Below are 26232 nucleotides of genomic sequence, written 5' to 3'. Positions count from 1 at the left end.
GTCCTGACAGAGGTGTTTATAGGGTTTTTCCTCAGTCATACCAGGCAAATGCACAGATTGCACCTTTAACATAGGTCCTGGCCTACACCTTTCCATATCCTCTCCCCTCCTCTATCGCAACGCCTTAGATACCTAAACAACAAATCAAGTTCAAATTCTGCGTAAGCTCAAAGGAAGGTTGTCAGGTATCTGCTTGTATGTGGTTATAAGATTGGAGTGAGGGGGTGGAAGCGAAAACGATTAAAAATACGTTTACTAAGTACTTGAATGGTTTGGATGAAGGGAAATTTTGCCCGGAAAAGGGAAATTCTGAAGCTTGTGAAGGGAAAACGGGTCTGAAGGAATTGGCATCACTGCCCAGAAGAAGAAGAAGGAATTTCAATTAAGGTTTAGTCTGTAGTTTCGTATGCTGTAAACTACGAATACGTAACTGTATCTTAAAGAAAATATTGCAGGTAAGTCTGTTCGTACAGGTTAAGGATAATCCTACTTTTTCTGTTTTTAAAATTGCTCACTTCTCTTGCTTTAAATGATTCCGTAAGGTGCTGTAGAGTTTTATTGCCTTTGGGCATGCCCAAATAGGTAGAGATCAACAATGTGCGTACAAACGGACTAACCCAGGAAACGGTTTTGGGTAATAGTATACATGAGAACCCCCTGATCTGCGTTTCTTCTGTGTTCTATTACCACTTCTACATAAAATACCATAAATTTTCTACGTAATGCAATAATAATAAGTATCCATGTGCACAAGACATGCGATATGCGTTAAATTCCTCCCCCCCACACACATAGTCATAGATAAAGTACAAGGGCACTACACATGCAGATATAAAGTACAGGTACGTTCTTTTTATTTTCGTATCAGTCGATAAGTAAATAAAAGTTGCTTTATTACTCCCTTTGTAAGTTCGTACGTACTCAATGAATAATTCCTAAAAGTATGAGCGTCGTGCTCCTTCGGGAACTGATGCAGCTTCAGGTATACTATATACCGGTTTTGCAGTCTTACTATATGCAGTTATTTTCATGCAGTTTTACTATACGGATCCATAAGTAGTAGTAGTAGTAGTTGTTATAGGAACGGGTTAGAAGCCCCGCAGGGATTGGTTGGGTTCTCTTCTTGTCATGAAGTGAGGAAAATTAAACGGTTAATTTTAGAACTCGGAGGCCAATATCAGGTAAAATCACCATGTTTACTGAAGAAATGGAGTGACATGTAGTGTCTCCCACAATCTTGCACATATAAGATTTACAATGCGTTACTTCACAAAATATAGCTGAGCTAGCGAAGGGAGTTAGAAGCCCCCAGGGCCCTTGTACTTTTACCTTTATCACAATTTAGACACAAACAAGGTACTCGGTTCTGGAACCATGAAACGAGCTGGGGGAGATACTAAATGCCATCGGAAGAAATGAGTTGATCTTACGTAAATGTAATTACTAAGTACTAACATGACATGACCTAAGGGAAGGTTCTAGAACACAGGTCCCCCAATATAGGTTAGTACCTAGGATGGTTCCTTTCTGTACCAAAGTTTAATATTTAATTCAAATGGTTCTAGAACCTTACCATAACCTAACCTATCCTAAACCATCAAAAACAGAAATTATGGAAAGAAAGTACGAATTTCAAGCAAAGAATTCTGGCTCCCCAAATCTAAATATGCCAACGTAACCTAAACTGAACTAACCTAACCTACCTAAACCATCAAAAAATACAGAAAATATTGCAAGAAAGCATGAAATTTAAGCAAAATATTCTGGACCCGAAGTTCCAAAACCATGCTAAATTAAAAAGACTTGTCCAAATTTTTCTACACATTTTACAATCTATGGATTCGTACAGTAAAACTGCACCGTTATTTCATTATGAAATACATTTGCACTGACGTTCACAGTGTTGTTTGGATTATTAGATTCACTTTTCCATGGTACCGTATCCCTTATGGGTATAAGTACGCATCCACCATAATGACTGTCCCAAAAGCACAAACCATTGGTGCTAGGAATCTTAGGAATAGCAAGAATACTGTCCAACCGAGTCAGACGACCCTTTCGTAAAAAACTGGGACGTAGGATATGAGCGTAAACGAGTGTACCACAACACACATGATGCTGCAAAGAAAAAAGAACTTACGTTAGGTGGCCATTCAAACCAAGAATGGTATCTAACCGTGTCAGGGCAAAAGAATAGGGGAGCCGCGAGAGGGTGTTTGAGGGAGCAGACATGTCAGTGACGGAGGGTGTGCATAGAAACTAAGGTAGTACGACATACACTGAATGTCGCACTCACTCATTGTAAACTTACTCGTTAATGGTTTGACACTAGTGGCATTACACGTACAAATATAGAATACTTGTTTCTTACGTTGTGCAGAAATGGTCCTACGATGGAAATTTCCTCTGGACATCCTCTTTCGGATTAATTCCGCAGGTGGCCGCCTAAAATTACAAAATTTACGGGAAAACAGGGTTGGCAAAAACCATGGTTTTTATTGAGAAAACAAAAAAAAAAAAAACTTTTTTTTCTTTTTGTTTAAACCAGGTTTCGTTGGTTTAAATAATTTGCTCTATGTATTCATATCATATATGGACAGAAATAAGTTTGTTTCACCATCATGTTATTATGCAGCAACCGGGTTATGCTGGAAGGGGTCACATAAGCTTAAAGCGGAATAAAAACCGCTTCTCGAGTTACATCCGAGAGAAATTGACCTCCATTTGAACTCGGAACCAGGACTAATTGGCCACAAATGCGATACGTCTGCCGACTCACTCACGAAGGAATCCTGATAAAAATACGTTGTACTGATCTTTACATGCTTCTTAATATAATTGTCAAGAGTCATTTGAGTCTACTTTGGCTCAGACTCATTTATACATAAATAGATACTAAATATACTTCTCATTTAACTAAATGCCTCTCGTGGGGTTTGTATGACTTCCCCTCCACACACAAAAAGTATGGCATTTCGATGTATTTTATCAAGAGTAAACATTATTAAAACGAAACAATATTTAGAATTTTTCTTCGATTGCAATTACATAACAATAATAACAACTACAAAAAATCACAAAACAAACATTTATAAACTTATAAAAAAAAAATAATAATAATAAAAAAAACGAAAGTTGCTTTTGTAGTATAATCTTTTTAAGTAATGAATGGAGAATTTAGGTCTGAATATAAGGCTTAAGTTTAGAGTTGCCCCTCCAGTCCAGAGTTGCCCTTGGACTTTGCAACATACAAAACACAGTGCTTAAAGTATTAAAAATTGTTTCATTTCACTTAACTTCAGTACTCCGTGGGCTTCACAAAAATTTAAAAGGTTTTCTTCATTATTTTTGCGCATCCGTTACATATTCGCCATATTTTACAACTACCATGCTGCTGAAACCTTCCGCGAATGCTTCCGCATCCGGCAAATAGTACTAACTTCAATATATCTTTTCTCGTATTAAATATAATTCTCCTGCCGAATTTACATTCCTAAACATCAAATAAAAACTTCAAATTATCATTTCTTACCTCATTTTTCCTGTAAATTTTCCTGGTTTTTATAAAAAGCGGAGGGGTAACTCTAAACTTAACCCGAATATAATACGAATAATATACGGGAGTGAAAGGTGATAACCTACAAATGTGTGTTCATCAAGATTTTACAAACACTTACACTTTTACGAACATTTTTCGTTTTTTGGTTTAAACCAGTTGGTTTCTTTGAAAAAAGCAACAAAAAAACAGCTGGTTTAAACCAGCCAACCCTGCGGGGAAATATACAGAATTTATGAAATTTAAACATCAAACAATCGAAAGAGCTAATAGAGGTTATCACATCTTGTAGGGTAACTAATTACGGAGGAAGGTGAAGCTTAATCTTGGACTGTATGAAAAGCCCCTCTTTCATATGCACTCACTCATTTTAATCGTGAACAAGTTACTCTTAGGTAGGACCTGTCTGTTAAGTCATTAAGGAAGATTAATGTTTGAGCAATTCATGTTAATATTTACGTAGGTGAAGAATGTGAAAGCCTATGCACTTAAAAAGATATCCTCAAGTTGAAGGAAGGAAAGATTAGTCTGCTGTACAGTGCCCGCTCCAGTTGCTGTCCTTATGCAGACATGAAAATTCATACTTCGTAGATTAACGAAATGGGTTCAAACTTCCCGAACCCTACCCTACTCTAATATATCGTTTGAAACCAGACGTACTACGCAGCTCGAGCGTGTTTTCTAATAATTAATGAAATAAATAAATAATAATAAAAATCAACACTTTTCTTATTGTAATTGGTACGCTGAAATATTTTACAATATTGGTTTCCGGTCCAAATATAGAATCTGGAACTGTACATAACTCCAGATTCTATACGCTGGTGAAGTAAACGTCATTTCCGCTTCCTGTTCAGCTAGCTGGTTACAAACAAACCAGCTTTAAGCGGGTTAACTTATATGAAGAAGTTTACGTAGTACTCGCCTATGAAAATGATTTGTTTCGTTTTCGGATATAACCATAACAGTTTAAGAGGAACATGCAATGTTTTTTTTGTTTTCCCAAGAACGAAATTAGAAATATTGTACTATATAACATATTAAAGAGAAATAAAAACAAAGCCACACTGTACAACAAGCGATATAGTGATTAATTACTTATTGGGCGAACAGATATATCTCAATGTTTTTGAAGAACACTTTCTCTCATTGCATATTCTGCGAGAAAGAAATTAAAATACACATATTTTTACCAGAGCTCCCTTGTTCTATCTTTTTGTTTGTTTGTGACATTTCTAGGCTAACTTCGCTGTTTAATATATCTCAGAACACTGTAAAATCGTTTCTTAGTAAACTGATAATTGAATCACACGTTTAAACGCATACTATAATCTTCGAACAGCGCCTGCCCCAGCATGGAGTGTGATACTCGCCTGCCTCCACTCTTTCCGATCCTCACCAGCGTAAGTTCGATAACAATTTCACCTTTGTGAGTACATATATGTGGAAAAATTTGAAACTCTTGATACAATTGAGATTTGCAGGCAATGGATGATTTTAAAATTGGTAAATCGGCATTACACATATATGTAAGACAACCGCATTTAAGTAATCACAACCTAACCTAACCGTACCTTAGTGCATATGAATTTTGGTAAGAGTATAGTACGGGCAATATAGTAAAGTTTAAACCGGACTTGTTAATTTCTATCATCCCGTTTGACAAAATATAATTGCTCTATCCTATCGATCTACTCTAAGTACGCATGAAAAATACGGGATCACTATTTGAAAATTTATATGTAAAATTTATCTAATCTACGAAAATACTTCTGTGCAAGAAAATTATTTATGTAGAGGGAGAACATAGAAACAGCGTTTAAAATGTGCCATGGTTACTAAGAAATTGAAATGCAAATCCACTTGTAGTGATTACTAGCCCTGGCTAGTGTACGCTTTTCGTACCTGTCTTTCTTTCACGCATACCCAACTTCACTGATCCGCCTGCTCCCTACAGATGCATCCTTACGTGCGTTCGAGCTACAGGCTGCCCTTAATCATCATAGGTGTAGTGTTATGTGAAGTGACCACCCAGCGTAAGTTGGTACGGTACGTGTTCTCCTTCTGAATTTTAATACATGTATATGCTGGCATGTTACAAATCTGTACATCGTTTGTAGTAGACGCAAAGAAAATAATTCAGATAACATTAGGACATTATATTGGATAGTGAGAGAGTTATACCTTTTAAATTATTTAATTATTTCCGGTGACGCATTTCAACTTCACCAGTGCCAAGCAAAGAATGGACCCGCTAACAAAAGAATGAGGAATAAATTAAGAAATTATTTCCACGAAGATGCTAAATTTCTGAGATTATGCATTCCTAATTGTATGCTTTAAAATGCATTGGTTATTCTAGCGCTGTACTCCTTTGTTCCGAATATCTTATCACTAATTTTATAAACAAGTTTCTTCCATATTAAACATTTTCACTGAAGCTAAACAAACAATATGACACAAGTATATAGCATAACAATTTTCAATAATTTTAATTAAACTCAATCTAAAATTATTATTAAGGGGCGCTCATGTACATGCTTGGGATTCTCACTCACTTGTTGTCCAGCAAGTTATTGGCGATTGAAGGAATTAAAATGTAGAGTAATTTTATTTCATATTATGATAAATATAGCCTTTCTATAAGTATAAAGTAAATATATTCACTGCTATTCGTGAACATATAGCTTTTTTTTCTTTCTTCGTAATTTTAAGTTCGTCTTTCACAAGACTTACAGCTGCCACATACAACGCTATTGAAACTGCCTTAACAACCACCTTAGCAGCAGATTGTTTGTAACCAATATGGCTGCGCCCAGTAAAATTCACAGCAGACTACTTCAGCAGCGTATTGCATTTACGCACAAAATCTACTCTTAGTTCCTTCAGAAAATTTTTCGTATGGAAGAAGTTGCATTTCTAAGTGCAGATTCTCTTTAAGAGGGGTTCATTCCATGTCACACCATCAAGGGAGTTTGCTGAACCATTAGATATTTGTTTCTTTTTCCCTGCTGTCTTCGATTTAAACTCCGTTTTCTTCACTTCTGTGCTTGAAAATAAGGGTTTGCACTGAAACAGGCTGCTGCACGGTTACTAAGGAAGAAAGAGTCGGAGTTTCTATTACCGTAAAGCAGAGTTATCGGTCTTTCATAAAACGTATATAAAAGTAAGGTAATGTTTTAATGTTTTGTCAAAAGGAATTTTCAAGATCTCTGTAGTGCAGCTGTCAAAAGTCAAAATTTGCCATTTTCGAAAGCCTGTAAAATCAAAAGTAGTTGAAACCACAGAATGAGATTTTCTGCACAAGAACTATGGCCAGAAGGGTTTTCAGAAATGTGAAATATAGCTGAAGTGGAAAGTCTTTCATGCTAAGTTTTTGCTTGGAAATCAAAGACTTCAAATTTCTTAAAATGGTAAGCAGAAGGAAAAGTGAAACTTTGAAAAAGAAACTGATCTTCCCAAAGCAAAATGTAGAGACACTGCATGCAGTTCTTCGGACAGGATGGGACGGGGGAGGAGGAAATATATCAGTTTCTTTTTCAGTACCGTAGTAATGTAATATGTCTTCTATAGTAAAGACTGAATCATATATATACTTAGCCTTATATCCATTATATATAAGGACATGAGGTTGGATAAGACCTCATGTCCAAAATTAGCGAAAATGATCTTTATGCAGTTTTTGGGACCTTCGAGAAAAGCTGAAGTAAATATCTAATATGTTAAGAATGAGACCTTATCCAAATAAGGAAACAGACAGTGGAGAAAGCCTCGTGTACATGTTACGAGGCAAATGTGACAAACTATTTTTTTTTTCCTTCTTTCTCCTTTCATGAAGCCACACATGCAAGTTGAAAGGTATGGAACTGATGTTTGAATTTTTGTCAAAAGACACATCTTCCCAATCTAAGCTTTGCTTTTCTACATGCCAAGCTATTAGAACTAGCTTTCCAACGTAACATACTGGACACAGAACGTTGCAAAGCAACAATGAAATACCACGTCAATGTATGGATTCACTTATTTCCTTTTCTAGGATTTCTATGAGCGATATTGTTGTTCTTTGCTCTTCGCATTTTACCCTTATTTGGGCAAAGCCTTATATCCATGTCATTTCCTATTGTTTTCCTGGGTAAAGCCTTTTTCTTTTGTGTGAAAATTTGACACTTTTCGATCGATATCTTGAAATAAAAAAAATTCCATATTTAATTTTACCTGCCAAACTTATTGATTATGACAGCCCTTTCACCAATACGAGGTACCATTGCTGTAATACATGTAGATTTCCTTCAACAGAAAATTCGCTGTCGTGTAAAATGTAAAAAATGGACTTGAGACAACATCCTACACAAACCTTCAATTGATAAAGGGAAAATGAGACAATTTAAATCAGTAAGGACCTATAAAATGTATAATAAAAATATAACCAATTTGAATAGTATGTAGCCTATATATAAATCTGTATCTTACGTATTTAGAAACATACAAAGTAAAAAATAGAAATACTTAACGTCTCCCAGTCCTTTAATTCTGTTTTTTGTGTGGGCAAAAAAATACTGTATGTTGTTTTATTGTTCGAGCTGTTGCCACTCGCAGGTTCACGGTTGCTGCTACTTCTCTCATTTAAATGTATATTTCTGGTTATTTGTTGCTGCCTTAAGAATTCGATCTTCAACAAGCACAAAGTGAGCTTAGACCTTCTGTTGCCAGGCACATTGATACATGCTTGCCGCTGTTGTGCAGTTGAAAGCTTTGTATAATAATGTGGAAACTATGTTTCAATAATAATAATAATAGTTATCAACTTCATCAATAAATAAGGAAGTCCGGACATTTTCAAAGTCCCGGCAGAGCCACCCGGGACGCTTGACTCTTCAAAATCGGGACACGTGGCAACCCTATCATAAATACACTTACTGGTCCTAAATAAAAACTCTGGATTTCATTTCGTGACCTGCACTGATGCACGATTTATAGGTTCACAAAATCACTACATATTTATATATATATAGCAACTGTGAAAAGAATTAATAGCACAGCATGACCACATACGTGTATTTTAATACACGAATAATTTTGTATGGGTAAAAGGAGTCATGTGGAATTTCTTTTAGATTCAAATGGATGTGAAAATTCAGTATAAATACTTATTGGTAGTACTGTTTGCACAGCAATACTATCACGATGTGCATACTTTAATAGACATAGACATACTCGTGGAGGTTCGTCGAAGTTGTGACACACCAAAGAAAGATAAGTTGCATTTAGCGTGTCAGTCTGTTGTAAACAACTCCAGTTATTGTTTTTTTCTGTGTATCTGGGACTTTGCTGGGCTTTATTATTTGAGCTACTACTAACAAGGAACGAACATGAACGTGTCATCCGGATATCCTATGCAGAAAAAATTAGGTGCCATGGACAACGGAGTAAGTACCCATTAACCTTGTTAGTATCAAGAAAATCGTAGACTATCAGTGAAATAGCTATTGCATCAACACTGTTCATTGGAAAGTCACGGTTTATAGTTCATTCTCTTCTGCATGAAACAAGCTTTTCAGAGGGGCTATATATTCGGGCCCATAATGTACTTAAGCAGGGAAAATTGGGAGAATGTCGGGAATATCCCTCCCATCAATTTTGACCTCCTCAGGAGTGGCCGCGGGTAAAAGCACAGAATCCAAATGTAACTCGAAAAATACTATAGGGGATAAGAAGTGTGTATACCAAGTTTTGTTTTGATAGACGAAATAGGTATAAGGGGAAAGGTTGTATTCCAATACACTCTGTACATACAAAACCGAACCTATGACCTGACCTTTAAAGAGAACATAATATAAAAAGTATGAACGCAGTACTATTTATCCTAATATCCAAAGTTGTACCACATTCTCTGTAAAATGAAGCAAGTGTTTTGATAGTTATTATGCATATTGTTCCATTATATGTGGAGAGGGAATTTGGGGAATAAGTCGCAAAAATGTCTTCAAAAGTAGCTCTATTGTGAAGTTGTGCGCTCTCTGAAGCGACACCGGAGCTGGTAGGAGTCATTGTGCGAAATAAAGACATTTTAGGGGAGTGGGGAATAGACTGAACAGCCGAGATATTTAACATGGGGAAGTTCAAAACTTATGAGAGACATCCAGTTCTTCAAACGGGGATTTCCCTCTCATCCTCCCTGGTAACTCGCACACTACTAGGAGTTCACAATGAGAATATGCCTTGAAAAATACTATGTGGTGTACGGATAGGAGGTATATCCTTAAGACAAGGAAGAAGATATAGTATAACACAGTAAGAACGGAATAGAGAACGAAAGGGTATGGGTGAGGGTGTTGGTGGATAACGTAGATTTATCCCAGTACAACTCTGGCACAGTTGCTGCTTAAAACGCTTGCTTTATTCTGCAGAGAATGTGGTACAAATCTAGATATCAGGATAAATAGTACTGTGTTTATGCTTTTTATATTATGTTCTCTTTACAGGTCAGGTCATAGCTTCGGTTTTGAATGTATAGCGCGTATTGGTATACAACCTATCCCCTCATACCTATTCCGTCTTTCAAAACTAAACTTGGTACACACATTTCTTATCTCCTTTAGTAATTTTTGAGATATATTTGGATTGTGTGCTTTCACTAGGGTTAACTCCAGAGGGGGCAAAAATTGATGGGAGGAATTTTCCCAACATTCTCCCAATTTTCCCTGCTTAAGTATGTTATGGGCCCCAATACATAGCACCTCTGGAAAGCTTGTTTCATGCTGAAGAGAATGAACTATAAATCATGACTTTCCAATGAACAGTGTTGATGCAATAGCTGTTTCACTGCGAGTCTACGATTTTTTTATACTACCAGGGTTAATGGGCACTTACTCCGTTGTCCATGGCACCTAATTTTTTGTGTATGAACATATGTTTGTCATGTTTATCGAATAGACTAGGTTTGATTCAGATGTCCGGATGACACGTTCATGTCTGTGCCTTGTAAGAATAGTGCAAGAGATAATGGAGTTCGTTCTCTGTAGGTTACTATTTCAGTGAAATTTTGGAAATAATTCTTATGGGCAGTTAATTGTCAGAACAGCCTTGTGTACAGGACACAAATAATCGGGTGACATTCATAAGTCCTAAACGGCACAAATCCTAAAAATATAGGCACTAGACCTAAATTTTTAGGACTTGTGCCGCGAAATGATTTTTAGGACCTGTGCCGTTTAGGACTTCTACCGTTTAGGTCTTATGATGTTTAGGTCTTGTGCCTTTTTCATTCACTTGCTTTAGTTCTGAAATTCTCCACCACACGAAATTGCAACGATGCAGCAACTAGTAGGCGATAGTGTTACGAACGTAGCTAATTCCAACGGTAACAGCTATATTTGTACTACTAAGATTATTATTACCATTATCTGTTCTGCACTTATACACGAATTACATGATATAACCTATTTCATTCTAAGAATTAATTATATAATTGGTTAAGAAATTCGTTTCTTTCAAATGGAGATCTCAATCCCGAGAATCCCAAGACAAATTCCTAAAAAAATAAAAATAAAAAAAGTTTAAAAAACATATTTTACCAGACTTCTGAAACCAAGCAAACATTAAGATTTGCAATATATATTGTGTAGAGTGTATTTTATTATTAAGAGTAGGACAAAAATCCACCAAAGTTTACTTAGTTAGGACAATAGCTCACTAGACATTTCAGAGTGAACATTAAATACCAATTGTATACAGTAAGAACGCAATAAATTTAAAATTGAACAAAGAACGTTTATTATGCAGTACAGTTACTATATTTCACAGTGTGTTTTGATATAGTTGATATTGTAAAACTTTGTGTAGTTTTGTCTCATATATAAGGAAGAGGTAGAGCTGTTAATAAAAAGAGCGTCCGGAATCGACTCCCACTACCAGTATTTTTTATTATAAAAAGTTCCTCTATAAAAGTATTTTTACAAAATACTATACAAATTGATTTCTCTATAATCAGGGTGAGTATAGGTGGTCTTTGACCGTAAGGTCGCAGACAGGATCTCCAACAGAGCCCCGTAGCAGGCTAAGAGGAGTGGAATTAGGGAACCAATGCTCCGTAGCAAGCAGAGGCGGGTTAAGTCGCCAACAGAGCCCCGTAGCAGACTAAGCGGCTGAGGTTAGGATTCCCAGACAGAGCCCCGTAGCAGGCTAAGCCAGGAGATAGGATAGGCGTAGTCCCGTAGCAGACTAGAGGCCTGGGGTTAGGTTCTCCAAGAGTCCCGTAGCAGACTAAAGGAGGGTCACCAGAAAACTGGTACTGAGCTGGATTCTTCTGTCCAATTTATAGCGTCCCTTGGGTGGCGGTGGCGCTGTTGCTTCAATTTCGTCTTCTGCTCCGTGGGAGGGGCTAAACGTCGCCTGCAGGTGATTGCAGGTCCCCCTGGTGGAAGTTCCTCTTGATGAAGCACGAGGTGGTGTTTATAAACACTTGATGCGTGGATTTGTTTGTAAACAACTTCACATGGGATATTACACCCCCCTGGCTCGTTTAAAAATAAGCCGAAGGGTTATTTTTGTTTAAGTGATAGTTGGCAACACTGACGACTCACACGCAAAAAAAAAAAAAAAAAAATATCACTAAGCACTAAACACTTGTGGCACTGAAATAAATGAAAATCACTTTTCGGAGCAGTAATGCGGTAGGGGAATAGAGCACTAAACAGGTGGTCCCTATATACAGGCAGGATCCGTACATGGTACATGATACTTCATTTCCCTCGAGATAGGGCTGTTTTTGGCTTGGCGTCAATAAATATATACTAATTCACTTATAGTAAGTGGAGTTGGAGTCTGTCTTAGCGGTTGCTCCTTAGTTGTATTATTGGTATTAAATGTTTCCAATGGAATAGGAGATTAAATTTCCATGCGGGTCGTTCTAGATTTGTTTGGTAACGAGCGAAGACGAATATATAATATGTATAAAATAATAAGACTTAGGAATACTAAAAAAGTTGCAATTAATACGGTTATAAAAATATGCTCCATACTGGAAGGAGAGAGAAAAAGAAAAAAATATTACGATTGATAATTATTGGAGATCCTGTACAATGTAAAATGTCTATGAGGCATTGTTATGAATAATGCGTTTATAAATAAAATATAAGAATATGCCAAGACCAATCAATAATATGATAATAAGAATGGCTATAGCAATTATAGTCCACGGAAATGCGGTGGAAAGATGTAGTTGCGGCATCTTACCCAACAAAGAATTTTGTTCGTGTTGAAGTAAGGAGTGCATCGAAGTTATGGTGCGTTGTAAATTTTGAAGGTTATGAGTAAAATTCAAATTTGGATTTTTTGGCAAATTTCTCTATATTAACGTGAAGTTAGCTGAGGTCCTAGTAGGGAGATTCAAAGTATCGGTAATTATGCGTTGAAACTTTTCATACTTAAAAAAGTAAGTTGATGAGCGATTCACTGCATCAGCGGCTAACATGTGGTTTCTTTGGAGTGCTCTTTTAACAGATTTACGTGTAGTAAGATGAAGTCCCATGGGCGTATATAGATAAAATTTCTCTGTCCGTGACAAAGTAGGTTTCAGATGGCAGCTATCGGTTGTATTTCGAAAAACTAAATTAAATAGACAGCCTGTTTGTTGAGAGCGAGGTTGTTCCTGTAATTTACATGTAGAGAACATATTATGTGATTAGCATAGTGATAAGTCTAACTCATAGATTCCTTGGTTCGTCCAAATTGCATATTCAGGTGTCTGAATACGTATATGAGCTGTCTTAGTTAGAAATCCATTCTTATAAATTTTATATAAAATGTGATAATCATTAGTGTGCACAATTGGTGTTTGTATTATAATGTCTAAGTTGGCAGATTCTGGGTCGAATGAGATTAAAAATGCCTTTGAACACTGATAAAATAAACCAAGATCTCTTTCCATTAATGTGCCTCTTAGGTTTATATTCTGTCTAATCATTTCTTTAGCTAAAGCAGGTTTTTATTAAAGTGTCGTTAACTTTATTTTGAAGAATGCTTTGTATTATAGTATCAAAGTGTTGTTTTACATTTTGAAAATTAAGAAGAGCGATCAGGTAACGTTCATTTGTGGCCGTTGTACATATCAATTTCAAAATACTATGATGAGTTTCGCTTATCAATTTTTCGACAGCTACTGAAAAGTTCGTCACCAAATGTGTGAGTTCAAAATTACTTTTCTTAATTTCTTGTATTTGAGAATTTAGATAATTATTCTGTGCGTGCATTTGACTAATAGCTGATTTTAATTTATGAACCTCATATAGACTATATCCACTAGGTCCAAAATTTGCGAGTCCAAGTAATAGGTTAAAGATCATCCGTCGCGGTCTTTTGGGACATCCTGTTTTAAAATCACAAGGCCTATCTTTGACTTCATTAGTGAATTGACGTTCTTTATCGTGCATAAGTGATACTATTTGTTCATATCAAGTACAATCATTCGGAAGGTGTACTGCCGAAAAGTCTAAATGGAGCCTATAAGGTAAGAATTCTATATTGCCGTAACTGATTATAGGCTTGGACTTAGCTATAGAAATCCCATATTGTGCGAATACAAGTTCATTGCCACTTATGCCGTCTATAAGCAGTACTAGGAAGTGATAAGTTAAAAGGATCAGCATTCTGCTACTGAATATGCGTACTCCCTACAAAAAAGAAGAAAAAAAATGCTGAGTAGCAAAAATAATATTAAATAGGAGTCAAGTAATAATCATTATTCAGTTGAACAACATGCATATTGATAGCAAGGTGCTTCAGGAAATCAATGTAGTGTTGAAAGAGAAGGGTGTTTTAGGAAAGGATAGGAGGAAAGTGATTAAAGCGTATAGATATTTAGATCGTGTGAAAGAGGAAAAGTTGTGGAGGCAGGTGCGAGGAATAGCAGAAGCGTATTCGGAAGTCCTCCAAAGGAACGGGAAGGTTGTTATCCGATATGAGAAGTGGGTGAACGATAAGGGGAAGAGGAAACTTAAGTTCAGCGTATACTAGGTGAGTACTATGCATGCTTACTAATTATATTGTATTGCATTTTTCCCCCAATTTTTCCTTATTTAATATTTACTTTAATTTAGAATTAGAAAGATAATAATGCTTTATGAATTTGATTTCGCGGAAACCCTTTATAAGGTGTAAAATACTTGAGCTAAAGATATATTTATATATATATATATTCTAATAGAATAATCCAATTTTAAATACTGTCGCTAATGATGATGGTCCTGTATAGTGATCGTGATTTTTGTAACATCCTGTAGAATATTTATATTCTATGTTGGTGGCACCGTTAAGTTCACAGTGAAAGAATGAAAAAGTTGTATGATTATAAGTTAATTGTCCTTGTAAAGATCAATTGCCTTTTAAATGCAAAAATGCAGATCTCAACATTCTTTCAGTCCGCCGTAAAATAAATGAATCAGCTTTTTGTAAAGTTAGGAGGAAATGAATGTTTGCATCGTAATGAAAAGTGTCTTTATCTGCTGAAGTCTTGTCTTTGTATTTCCTTCTTCTTAGTGATGAGTACTGTACTTTCTTTCGCTCGTGTAGAAAATAAAAAGAAGTTATTTATTCTTGTTCTATGTCTTCTCTATCTTCATAAAATGGCTTAATTCGGTCTACTGAAATCTCCTGTATTGTTTACCGATGTGAATTTGGAAATTTGACCTTATAAAGATTAGGATTAACTCTTTCGATAATTTCTAGAGGTCCTACATATTTGGATGAAAATGATTCTGGTATCCCAACTTGACGATTGGGAAAAAATACTAGTACTTTCTGGCCCTTGTCAAAATTAGTTTGTTGATGTCTGCGGTCAAAATACAGTGGTCTCTCGTTAATTCGAACTTGGATAATTCGAAATATTGGATAATTCGAACAGAAGCCCATTCCCCTTGAAAACTGTATTGAAAACAATAGAAAATCGTGGATAAATCGAACTTTTGAACCTATGTTTTGGATAACTCGAAGTAAATACAGTTGAAAATTTTTAATGTTGGACTGATGTAAACAGAGAAATACAGTTTTAACGTGTTTTCAGTTATCCAGATGCAGCCATAGGGAAGAGTAATACAAAAGATAAATAGAAAATCTATGTAATGATAAAGATGAAGGTGAGTTGGGGAAGAAGTAAAGATAGAGAACCTGTGCTAATCTCATCTTGTTTCAGAATTGGTTGAAAATTTAAGATGAATTATTGATAGTCAACAAAATGTTATTAATATCGTATTCCACGCAAAACATGAAATTCAAGATTTATTGAACGTGCAAAAACAAATTTAAGCAAATGAGGTTTACGACTTCTTAATATATGTTGTATTACAATAATGTATGTTGTATTATTGTACGTAAATATATTTTCCATTGTACACGTAGTTCGAATTATGTGGAGTCAATGTCGTTTGCGGTATTTGATCACACAAATAATCTGCTTTAAAGGTAAAGTCTACACCATATGAATATGTTTTTGATGCACAGTACTTTGGTTTGTTTGTTGTTATATATGTGAAAAAATGTTGTTGGATAATAAGAATTTTGGATAATTCGAAGTTTTTTCGTGTCCCCTTGGACTTCGAATTAAAAAGAGTCCACTGTATATGTTTTGTTTATTATAACTTGCGACTAAATTATCATGGACGATCCCACGTATCTTATTCAAATGTTCTTTGTTGGCACATAATGTTGGAGTTGACGCTAACGCAATATCAGAGATGGTCTTAGGTTCATATCCAGACATGAGGAAAAAAGCTGAATATTTAGTTCCGGCTTGTACGAATGTATTAATTGCGAATGTTATGTATGGAATCAGTTTTGGCCACTGATTTTGATTCTCCTGTACGAAAAATGTAAGTGCATTCTGTATTGTGTTGTGGAATGTTTCCACTATGCCTAGGTTTTTATGGTCGTATGCGGGGCAAAATTTAAATTCAAAGTTATAGCATTTTGCCAAATTTTGCAGCCTCTTAGCGCTACGTACTGGATGTCTATCCAGATATAAATATGAAAAAGGTCCAAATTTGAGTATGATGTCATATATAAGAAATTGTTCAATTTCTTCCGCTGTTATGTTGTCCACAACCCTGGTCACACAATATCTTGTGGACATTTCTGTGGCCACTAATATGTGTTTAAATTGTTTATTTCCCAATGTTATTTTTCCAATAGAATCATATTGCCAAGCTGTTGCGATCGGCTTAGGTGGGTGATGGAGTAATTGACCCGCTGGTTTAACTGGTAATTTCTTGAGTTTCTGGCATAAAATGCATGTCTTAATTCTGTTGGCAATGTACGCTTTCATATTAGGAAAGTAGTATTTCCTAAGCGCCGAATGATATGTTTTGGTATATGCAAAGTGTGGTGCCGTGGGGTTATTGTGTAAGGCATCAAACCACGTACTTAATAAAGTTTTTGGCACACAAAGTAAATATAGCAGTCCTAATTGGGGATGCTTCTGTGTTCTGTATAATATCCCGTCCTTTAGAGAAAAATATTTTGCGGCCCGAAGAGTAGACAACTTATTAGGTTCCTTATTTTCCAATACAGTAATAATGTCAGAGAATGAAGGATCTTTCCTTTTCTGCTAAATTTGGTAGGATTATAGGTTGTTCAATTTGGAGAGTAGTGTCTAAAGAATGGGATGCAAATACTTTAGCATCTTCTGTGTCCGAGAAGTTGTCAACTTCTTGTTTTTCTTCCTGTTTAATTTCTTGTTTATCCTCTAAACGACTAAAGATGTCCGCTGGGTGTAATTGACTTTTAATGTGTTGTATTTCGAAATTGTAGTCTGCTAAGAATATTCGGTAGCGACTAAATTTTCCAACTTTGTCCGCCTGTGTTGTGAGAGATGTCAAGCATTTGGCGTCTATAAATAATTTAAATCTTCTATTTAGTAGGAAGTATCTAAATTTTCTCAAAACAAATTAAGGCGTACAGCTCTTTTTGCCAAGTGGATGATTTCCTTTCACTTGGTGTAAAACGTCTACTAGCATAGGCAACAACACGTTCTTGTTTCGTTTTATGGTTATAGCATGCTAATAAGCCTCCTGCGGAGATAGAGGAAGCGTTGGTATACACGCGTATTTCCAATGAGGGATCGAAGTGAAACAAAGATGGCGCGTGTATGATGTCCGTCTTAAGTTTCTCAAATTATTCGTCATGCTGAGGTGTCCATTTAAATTTTGAATTCTTGTCTAAGAGGCACTGAAATGGTTCTATTTTTTCCGAGAAATTTTTGATATGTGCTCTTAAGTAAGAGCATAATCCTAAAAAGCTTTTCAGAGTTCTTTTAGTAGTTGGTTTCTTAAAATTTCGAATCTTGTTAGTGATTTTGGGTGAAATCTCGATTTCTTTCCCACTAACTGTGAAGCCTAAAACGTCCAATTCTGTGTATAATAAGTGGGTCTTCTTTGGACTGGCACGAAAATCATGCTTTCTTAATCTTTTAAAAAGTAATTCTAAATCCGATAACTGTTGTTTCCAGTTTTTACTTCCTATGACCAAATCATCAGCAAAGGCAGTTATACGGGGTGGTAGGCCCTCTAAAAGCATGCGTACAGCTATACTGAGTCCGGCGGCGGAACTGGAGTGACCCATTGTACACCTCTGGAATTTATATGCCTTTCTAGTATGGTTGACCTCAAAAGTCTTGTATTTTTGGCTTTTGGGATGCAACAATAGCTGGAAATATGAAGATTTTATGTCAATGGTGGATATACAGGCTTTTCCTCTTAAAACGTGTATAATATCCTCCGTATTTTGAAATAATGTGAGAACTTATTGCAAGCTTGGAGGTTCAAAACTAGCCGGAATTCCGAAGTCCCGGGCTTTTTCACAGTGATCAATGGCGATGAAAACGAACTATCGCTAGTTTCCTTGATAATATTAGCGTCTAAGAGTTGCTTAATTTGTAAGTCAATTTGAGGTCTTACCGCTAATGGAACCGGAGGAGATCTTTGATGAAAGGATGCTCCTTTGTCTATCCTTATTTTATGTATATAACCTCGGAAATATCCAATATCTGTTGGTGTGTAGGAAAAGCATCTCTGTATTTAAAGAGTAAATATTGTACGGCTTTTTTTTTCTTCTGATAAATTCGGGTTTATGTCAAACAAATTAACATCAAAAAATGATTTTGTTTCTTCTAATCGATCCTGAATTTCTTTTTCTGATCTGTAAAAAGTTTCATCATGGCCACTATCTGGACAATTACCCTGTAAATCTATTCCTTGAAGGTTCTCTTTTACGTATGCTAGTGTTGGTGTGTTCTTTGCTAGTGTTACCGGCTTGTTTGTAGGATTCGATATTAATAGAGTGAGGTTATTTTTAGGTACTTTGGTAGGCAATGTTTGCAGGCCATGCCTGTCTAATAAATTCTCTAATGGAGAAATGAAAAAAATGTTTGCGTTTTTTCTGCTGATTTTTAATACTAATAGGTAAAAAGAAATGTGTCCTGGCAGGTATAGTGACTTTTCTGGTTGTGAAAACATCAGCCGACTTGCATTGCCTAATTGTATTCATGGCACTAGCCGATAGTTTTTCCTGAGTATTTATCTCCCTTGGATACTGTGGAGGTCTAGGTTTTTTATACACTTACAGTGTATGATTTTGCAAATCGATCTTTGCTTGCAATCGGTTTAAAATATCCTCGCCAATTAGAGGTAGAAAGCAGGGTGGAATAAAACATGATTTTTTTTTAAAAAAAATCATTTTTGTTGATTTTTTTGATTTAAATCGATTTTTTTGATTTAAATCAAATCTTTCTCCTCGTATAATACAAATCGCGAACTGAAGAAAAAGCATTAGGAATTAGTATTAAATGCTAATTATGCCATTTAAGTGAAAGTGTTGGGTTTGAATTTTGAATTATCCCAAATCGTTAACCTATATCAATCCCAAACAATGTTTCTTAACCCTTTTAAATTATGGCTCTTTTTAAAGGTAAATTATAGACTTTCAGTCAAGCAGCTACAGCATCATCCCTATTTATCCTAGGATAATGGTACATACATCACTCTTTTTAGAACAGAACAGCTTTTGAAATGGTAACATTCACATTTCCCTATCATGTCTCTGAAGCGGCAAATTTTGAGAGTAATCGGCATTTTTTCTTTATTTTAAAAAAAATTGATCCCCTCTGGATTCGCCTGTGTTAACGCACAGATCTCAAAATCAACTGGGAAATACTAAGGGGTGTACTAAATGTGTGTACAAAATTTCAAGCTTCTATCTTGAGTAGTAAGGGTGAGGAAACGAGCTAAGAACATTCCCACAATGCCCGAGATGACCCGGATGTAATATAAAAATTTACTCAGATATCCCTATTTATCCTAGGATCATGATTTGTACATTATTTTCTTCAGAATAAAATAGTTTCAAACGGTACCCTTCAAACGTCTCCATCATGTATCTGGGGCGGGTAAATCACGAAAAAAGGAATTTTCCGTTAAATATATATATATATATATATATTTTAGATTTTACCTCTGTGGACACCTTCCCCCGTTTTAAGGCAGAGATCTGAAACAAATCTGAAAAATACTGAGGGGTCCACTGAGTAAATGTGCAAAATTTCAATTTTGTAGGTGCAAAAGTAAGCCCGCGAAAAATATTCCCCAAGTACCCCAGATTCCCATATAAAACAGAATCTCAGGTAACAGTTTCCTGAGACATCCCTTATTATCCTAGGAGCATAGTACGTACATGATTTTCTTCAGAATAGAACAGCCTTTCAAACGATACCATTCATATGTCTCCATCTGAGGCGGGAAAATCACGAAAAAAAGCTATTTTTTGTTAAAAATATCCTTTTTAAAAACATTTTTGCCCCTCTGGACCCCGCAAGGATCTGAAAACATCTGAAAATTATTAAGGAGTGCACTGAACGAGTGTGCAAAATTTCAGTCTTCTTAATGCAAAATGTAACCCACCAAAAAATAATACGCATAACAAAATATATCTTTTTAAATTTATGACGTCATCATACACTATGCCTCAACGCAGAAAGGCGTGAAAGCATATGTAACGTGTTCTAAAATGCTTCCAGTCTTGAATAAAACGAAGTAAAAAGCCTTATTGGTACTTTTTAAATCGAATAATGAAGATTCTACCGTATCACTCAAAAAAAAGTGATATAATTTAAAAGGTTAAGCATTAAGGAAAAAGTACAGCAACGTTTATCAAACTGACTTTTTTTCACAAAAGTTACTGATATTTGGCAGGGGCCTATTTTTAAAAACTCAGAACTAGCTTGCGGCATGAAATATATAAGTTATAAAATTAACAAAAAAAAATTTTTGGAGAGGGGATAGGACCCCTCTAAATACGCCCTATTATCTGGGAACAAACAAACAGACACGCAGAAAAAAGAATTTTCGTCTTAAATGTCGATGGTGATTTCCCCGTTGGAATAGTTAACGATTTAAAACCCAAACCCAATGTTACGAAAAGAAGAAAGCAGGATTGCTCCGTTACCTGTTCAAAACGGGTTTTCCCTAATCATCCTCTGCATGACACTTGTTTTCATACTATACTGTACATCTGAGTCTCATTGTATTATGATTATTAACTTCCATAATCGAAATAACAGAACAGAAACGGGATTTTACTTATTTTCACTTTAAATTAATTTATTTCGGAATTCGATTTAAATCAACGATTTTTATTAAAAAAATCAAGTGATTTAAATCTTGATTTAAATCAGACTGATTTAAATCAATCCACCCTGGTAGAAAGTCTCCATGTTCTAAGATTCTGAAGTAATGTGAGAATGTTGTTGAGCCCAAACTAAATTTAATTAAAGCTATGTATCGTAGATTTATAATAGAATTCTCAATTCCTCTCAAATTAGTGTTAAAAGGGATTAATTTTGTATTAGGAGGAATGGCTAATCTAGGCCAGAGAGACAACGAACTTCCGGTGTCAGTAATTACAGGATAGTTTTCTCTATTAACCGATACATTAACTAATAGTTTATGGTCTTGATTTAACATGTTAACACTTTCTCTTCTTTCTCTTCTTTCTCTTCTTCTTCTGCATATAGCGATGTGTTCCCTGTCATCTGATATTCATTTTTATCTATGTTTTCGGCTCCCAGAACGTTTTCTTGTAAGGGTCTGTCCTGGGGCCCGTCTATACGTTTCCCTGTTGTGTATTTTTAAAACATACGCTGGAAGTATGTCCTCTCTTATAGCATGTCCCACATACAGTGAGAGTTTCCAGTCTAGGCCTATCATTATTGTTTTTAGGACCATTCTTTCTCCCATTTTTCTGATGGTTCTGATTATTATTTGTGTTTTTCGGTTTATGATTATTACGGCCGCCTTTTCTAAATTGTGAGGCTTTCATAGCATTCTGGGCCACCAAAAGTGATAGTTCGGCCATCTGGTTTGCTAATTTAGAAAAGTCTAACGAATTAGTTGTATTAGAATTACTAGAAGTGCTAGGCGCCGGGGGCTCGGGCGGGGGATTCTGGTTCGCAGTTTGATGGGAGGAACTTGTAGGTATTTGATTTTGTGGTGCAGAAGGTGCAGGGAACATAGGAGGAGGTTGTTGATATTGACTCCAATTATGCGCTGGATTATATAACGGATATGTGATTTGTTGTTGTTGCTGGTGAACAGGAAAGGAAGTGCCAGCGATCGGTCTCGAATGTAAGTTGCTGACTGGTGTATTTTGTTCGCACAGCGAGTAAATGGCCTGTTGTAGCTCAACATAATCACGTGTCTTCATCAAGTCATTTGCTTTTTCTAAATTATGTAAGTGAGTCTGTAGAGCCTGAACGGTTGTAAAGGATTCTACTGCTATTTTTTGTAAAAAAAAAAAAAAATCTGCAAACCTAATGATAAATAATTGATTTTCTGTTCCTTGGTGGCCTGAGGTAAAACTTGCCTAATTACTCTTAATTTCCTAAGAAAGTAAGCATCTATAGGTTCATTTTCCCCTTGCTGAACCTGGAAAATTTCAAATTCCGCCTTATACGCTGGAAGTTTCGGCCTGTTCAAATCTATTAATTTGTCTTTTAATTGATCATAATTTAGTGTGTCCAATTGATTCTGAGCTTTTAATTGCAAAACTAAATCCAGAGCGACATCCTGCAAATACATAGGTAACAGCTCTTTCTTCTGTTCGTTCCACGAATGTAATAATGCAAGATGGTGAAAGAGCATAAAGAACCTATCGGGATCCTCTGTCACATGACCCGAGTATTTAGTAAGGTGTGGTACATTAAAGGTAAGACGCGAATTCTGCTCCATATTAAAAATGTTTTCTGGAAAAGTGTTTTTACCAGTTCTAGTTTGAGGCATAAACAAATTCAGTTCACTAAAAGCACTAACACTTAAAAATTCACATACCTTCCTAAGAAAAAAAGTCCACTTCCGGTTAATAAAAATACTGTCCGGTAGGAGAGTATTCAGAGTTTATTCTGAGCCGGTCAAGCCTCTACCATGTAAAACTTTGTGTAGTTTTGTCTCATATATAAGGAAGAGGTAGAGCTGTTAATAAAAAGAGCGTCCGGAATCGACTCCCACTACCAGTATTTTTTATTATAAAAAGTTCCTCTATAAAAGTATTTTTACAAAATACTATACAAATTGATTTCTCTATAATCAGGGTGAGTATAGGTGGTCTTTGACCGTAAGGTCGCAGACAGGATCTCCAACAGAGCCCCGTAGCAGGCTAAGAGGAGTGGAATTAGGGAACCAATGCTCCGTAGCAAGCAGAGGCGGGTTAAGTCGCCAACAGAGCCCCGTAGCAGACTAAGCGGCTGAGGTTAGGATTCCCAGACAGAGCCCCGTAGCAGGCTAAGCCAGGAGATAGGATAGGCGTAGTCCCGTAGCAGACTAGAGGCCTGGGGTTAGGTTCTCCAAGAGTCCCGTAGCAGACTAAAGGAGGGTCACCAGAAAACTGGTACTGAGCTGGATTCTTCTGTCCAATTTATAGCGTCCCTTGGGTGGCGGTGGCGCTGTTGCTTCAATTTCGTCTTCTGCTCCGTGGGAGGGGCTAAACGTCGTCTGCAGGTGATTGCAGGTTCTCCTGGTGGAAGTTCCTCTTGATGAAGCACGAGGTGGTGTTTATAAACACTTGATGCATGGATTTGTTTGTAAACAACTTCACATGGGATATTGCAATATGTATAAGAAAAAAAGTCAACAAATAACGCTAAATTACTAATGTAATATTCAATACAATACTTTTGCAAAAAACACTACATAGTCAATTAGGGGTGTAGCCTGCAATTTTTTTTAGGGGAGCAGGCATTTTATATATTAAAAGCAAACCAAAACTTTATTTCCAGATTACGAAAGCGTCAATAATTCCCGTTCTGCCTAATCTTTGGAGGTGGAGAATTCTGTACAAGGAGGGATTTCTTCTAGGAATTTTTTTCTTCTTAATTGTAAGAGATTCTGTAAGAAGAATAACTATTTCTTCAGGTTTCATCATAAATTTTAAATGATATTCTACTTGTTCTTCTCGGAAAAATGAGTAGATACAGTTTTACTAGCATTATTATTCACATCCATTTTAGTAAAAATGAATGTGACTTTCTTTAAATACCTGCAGAGAAATGGAAAATTGATTGACTCAGTTGCAAGAAAGTCGTTTGACATTGTAAGTGAAACAAATATTAAACAGACTTAATTCGGTCTAATATAAAGTCATTTCCAAACAAAATTTTTCTGTTTTCCAGTAATTCATGTCCAACACGCTAAGGTTAGCAGTAAATAAAAGGTATCATATTTCACATCCCCAAGACATGTTTGGCCATACATTAAACAAATAATCCAAGAGGGTGCATAAGACGGCCCTTATCCCCGATTATCTGACCTTTTGATTCGGTTGGAACTCTATAAAAACATACAAATACTTGAATGTGTGCTATTGATATTTTGCATTGGTGCTATTTACAAGCTTGTACATTAACAATATAAATATGAGAATAGAAGTATGTTATCGCATATAGTATAGAATTATGTATAGAAGACAAATCAGCTGATAAAGTAATGCTGAAAAAGCAGTTGTGATGTACAAGACTAAGATTTTCTTAAGGTCCTCCTTATGCATTTTCTTGCATTGTTTACTTGTGGCCAAACATCTCTTGAGGATGTGAACTGTGACACGTGTTACGTACTGAGAGCTTCTGGAAAACTGAATAAAATTTTGATGTGAAATGAGTTGATATTAGGCCGAATTAGGTTTGTTTTATGTTCGTTTCAGTCACAATGTCAGACGGCTTTCCTATAACTGAATCGATCGATTTTCCATTTCCTTGCAGGTGTTAAAAAATTACATTATTTTTTAATAAAGTAGATGTGAATAACACTGCTAATGACAGAACTGTATCCTAGTCATTTTTCCGAAAAGAACAAGTAGAATAACATTTAAAATTTATGATGGAACTTGAAGATATCATTATTGTTCTTACAGACTTAGAATTACTAAACAGATTATTACGAATGCAGGAAAAATCCAAGAGGACAAGACCTTGAAAATTCTGACAAAATGAACTAAAATCAAAGGACAGAATCATAAGCGCAGCCTAATAAAAGGATGATTATTCTTTTCTTCAACTGTCACACATCTTTGACAGAGGGAGAGGCGAAGGAGACTACAATTGATGAACGATATCAAAACACAAAAATTGTACGTGAAGAGAAAGAGGATAGGGAAGACCGTGGAGCATGGAAGCTTCTCAGTTGCAGCAAGTGACCTGCCAATAATGGCAGAATACCTATGACGATGATGATGTCATGCACCTAAAATATTATCTGTAATTCTTCACTTTATTGAAGTAACCTTTTTAAAATACTGAAAACTCAATAAAACACGTAAGACTGCTGTGCAATAGTAAGTATAGACTATATTTCACATTTTGATCTTTGCTAAAAAAATATCGTGATCAGTGTATCAGAATTCAAATAAATAAACATTTATACAACACTCAAAATAAGACTCCTATATGCTACGTCATGAAGATAAACATTTAAAAATAATCAAATAACATCACAGTTAGTTTTGCATTATAAGCTCTCAATGGGGAATCGAACTTGAGACCCTGTGTGCAAGTCACACGCTCTAGCAACTACACAAGCAGGGAGTGCTGCTTGAAGTAAAAGCTTCACCCCCTTCCTACAGATGAAGAACTCCTTTGTAATTCACTTACATATAATACCAACATGTAACACTTCCCAATGGTAACATTCCGATTTTGATCAAATTTGGCAGGTAGATACTACACATAAAAAAACGAATCCGTGTTTTTTATCTTCTGCGGGAAGACGGTTTTAGAGGGCAAAAGTTCCCGCCCAAAGTTTTGAAAGTTGACGGCCGAAAGGCAAGAAGAAGTGGATCGAAGTGAATGAAATTGTGCACAGATATTGTAGACGTAAAATGAAAGAATACGGGTTTTGTATTTTTCTGAAAAAAAAAAAAAAAAAAAAAAACAGTTCGATGGGGCACGGACCCCTCCAAACTTTTGATCACGAAATATCAAGTGCTAAATACAGTACGTCAGAAGTGCCTAAAGGACATGACGAATTGCAACGAAACTTTGTGTAGGGACAATATGCAAAAATTAACGAATACGTTTTTTTTATTTTCTGCGGAAAAATGGTGTTAGGGGGCAAAAGCCCCAACCCAAAATTTTGAAATTTGACGCCCGA

The 26232-nt window shown here is 35.9% G+C and overlaps 1 long non-coding RNA gene across 1 annotated transcript in view; it reads left to right on the top strand.

Annotated features, from left to right (window-relative positions):
• Positions 1-277: 277 nt before the first annotated feature.
• Positions 278-26232, top strand: part of LOC145667615 (uncharacterized) — a 33982-nt gene continuing 8027 nt past the window's right edge. Inside the window, exon 1 of the long non-coding RNA XR_014127903.1 lies at positions 278-455. This is a non-coding gene — a long non-coding RNA (uncharacterized LOC145667615). The remainder of the gene's footprint in view (positions 456-26232) is intronic.

The sequence above is a fragment of the Thermobia domestica genome, chromosome 1 (assembly GCF_964235325.1).
Source record: "Thermobia domestica chromosome 1, izTheDome1.hap1.1, whole genome shotgun sequence".
Classification (NCBI taxonomy): Eukaryota; Metazoa; Arthropoda; class Insecta; order Zygentoma; family Lepismatidae; genus Thermobia; species Thermobia domestica.
This window is presented reverse-complemented; position numbering and strand designations above follow the sequence as displayed.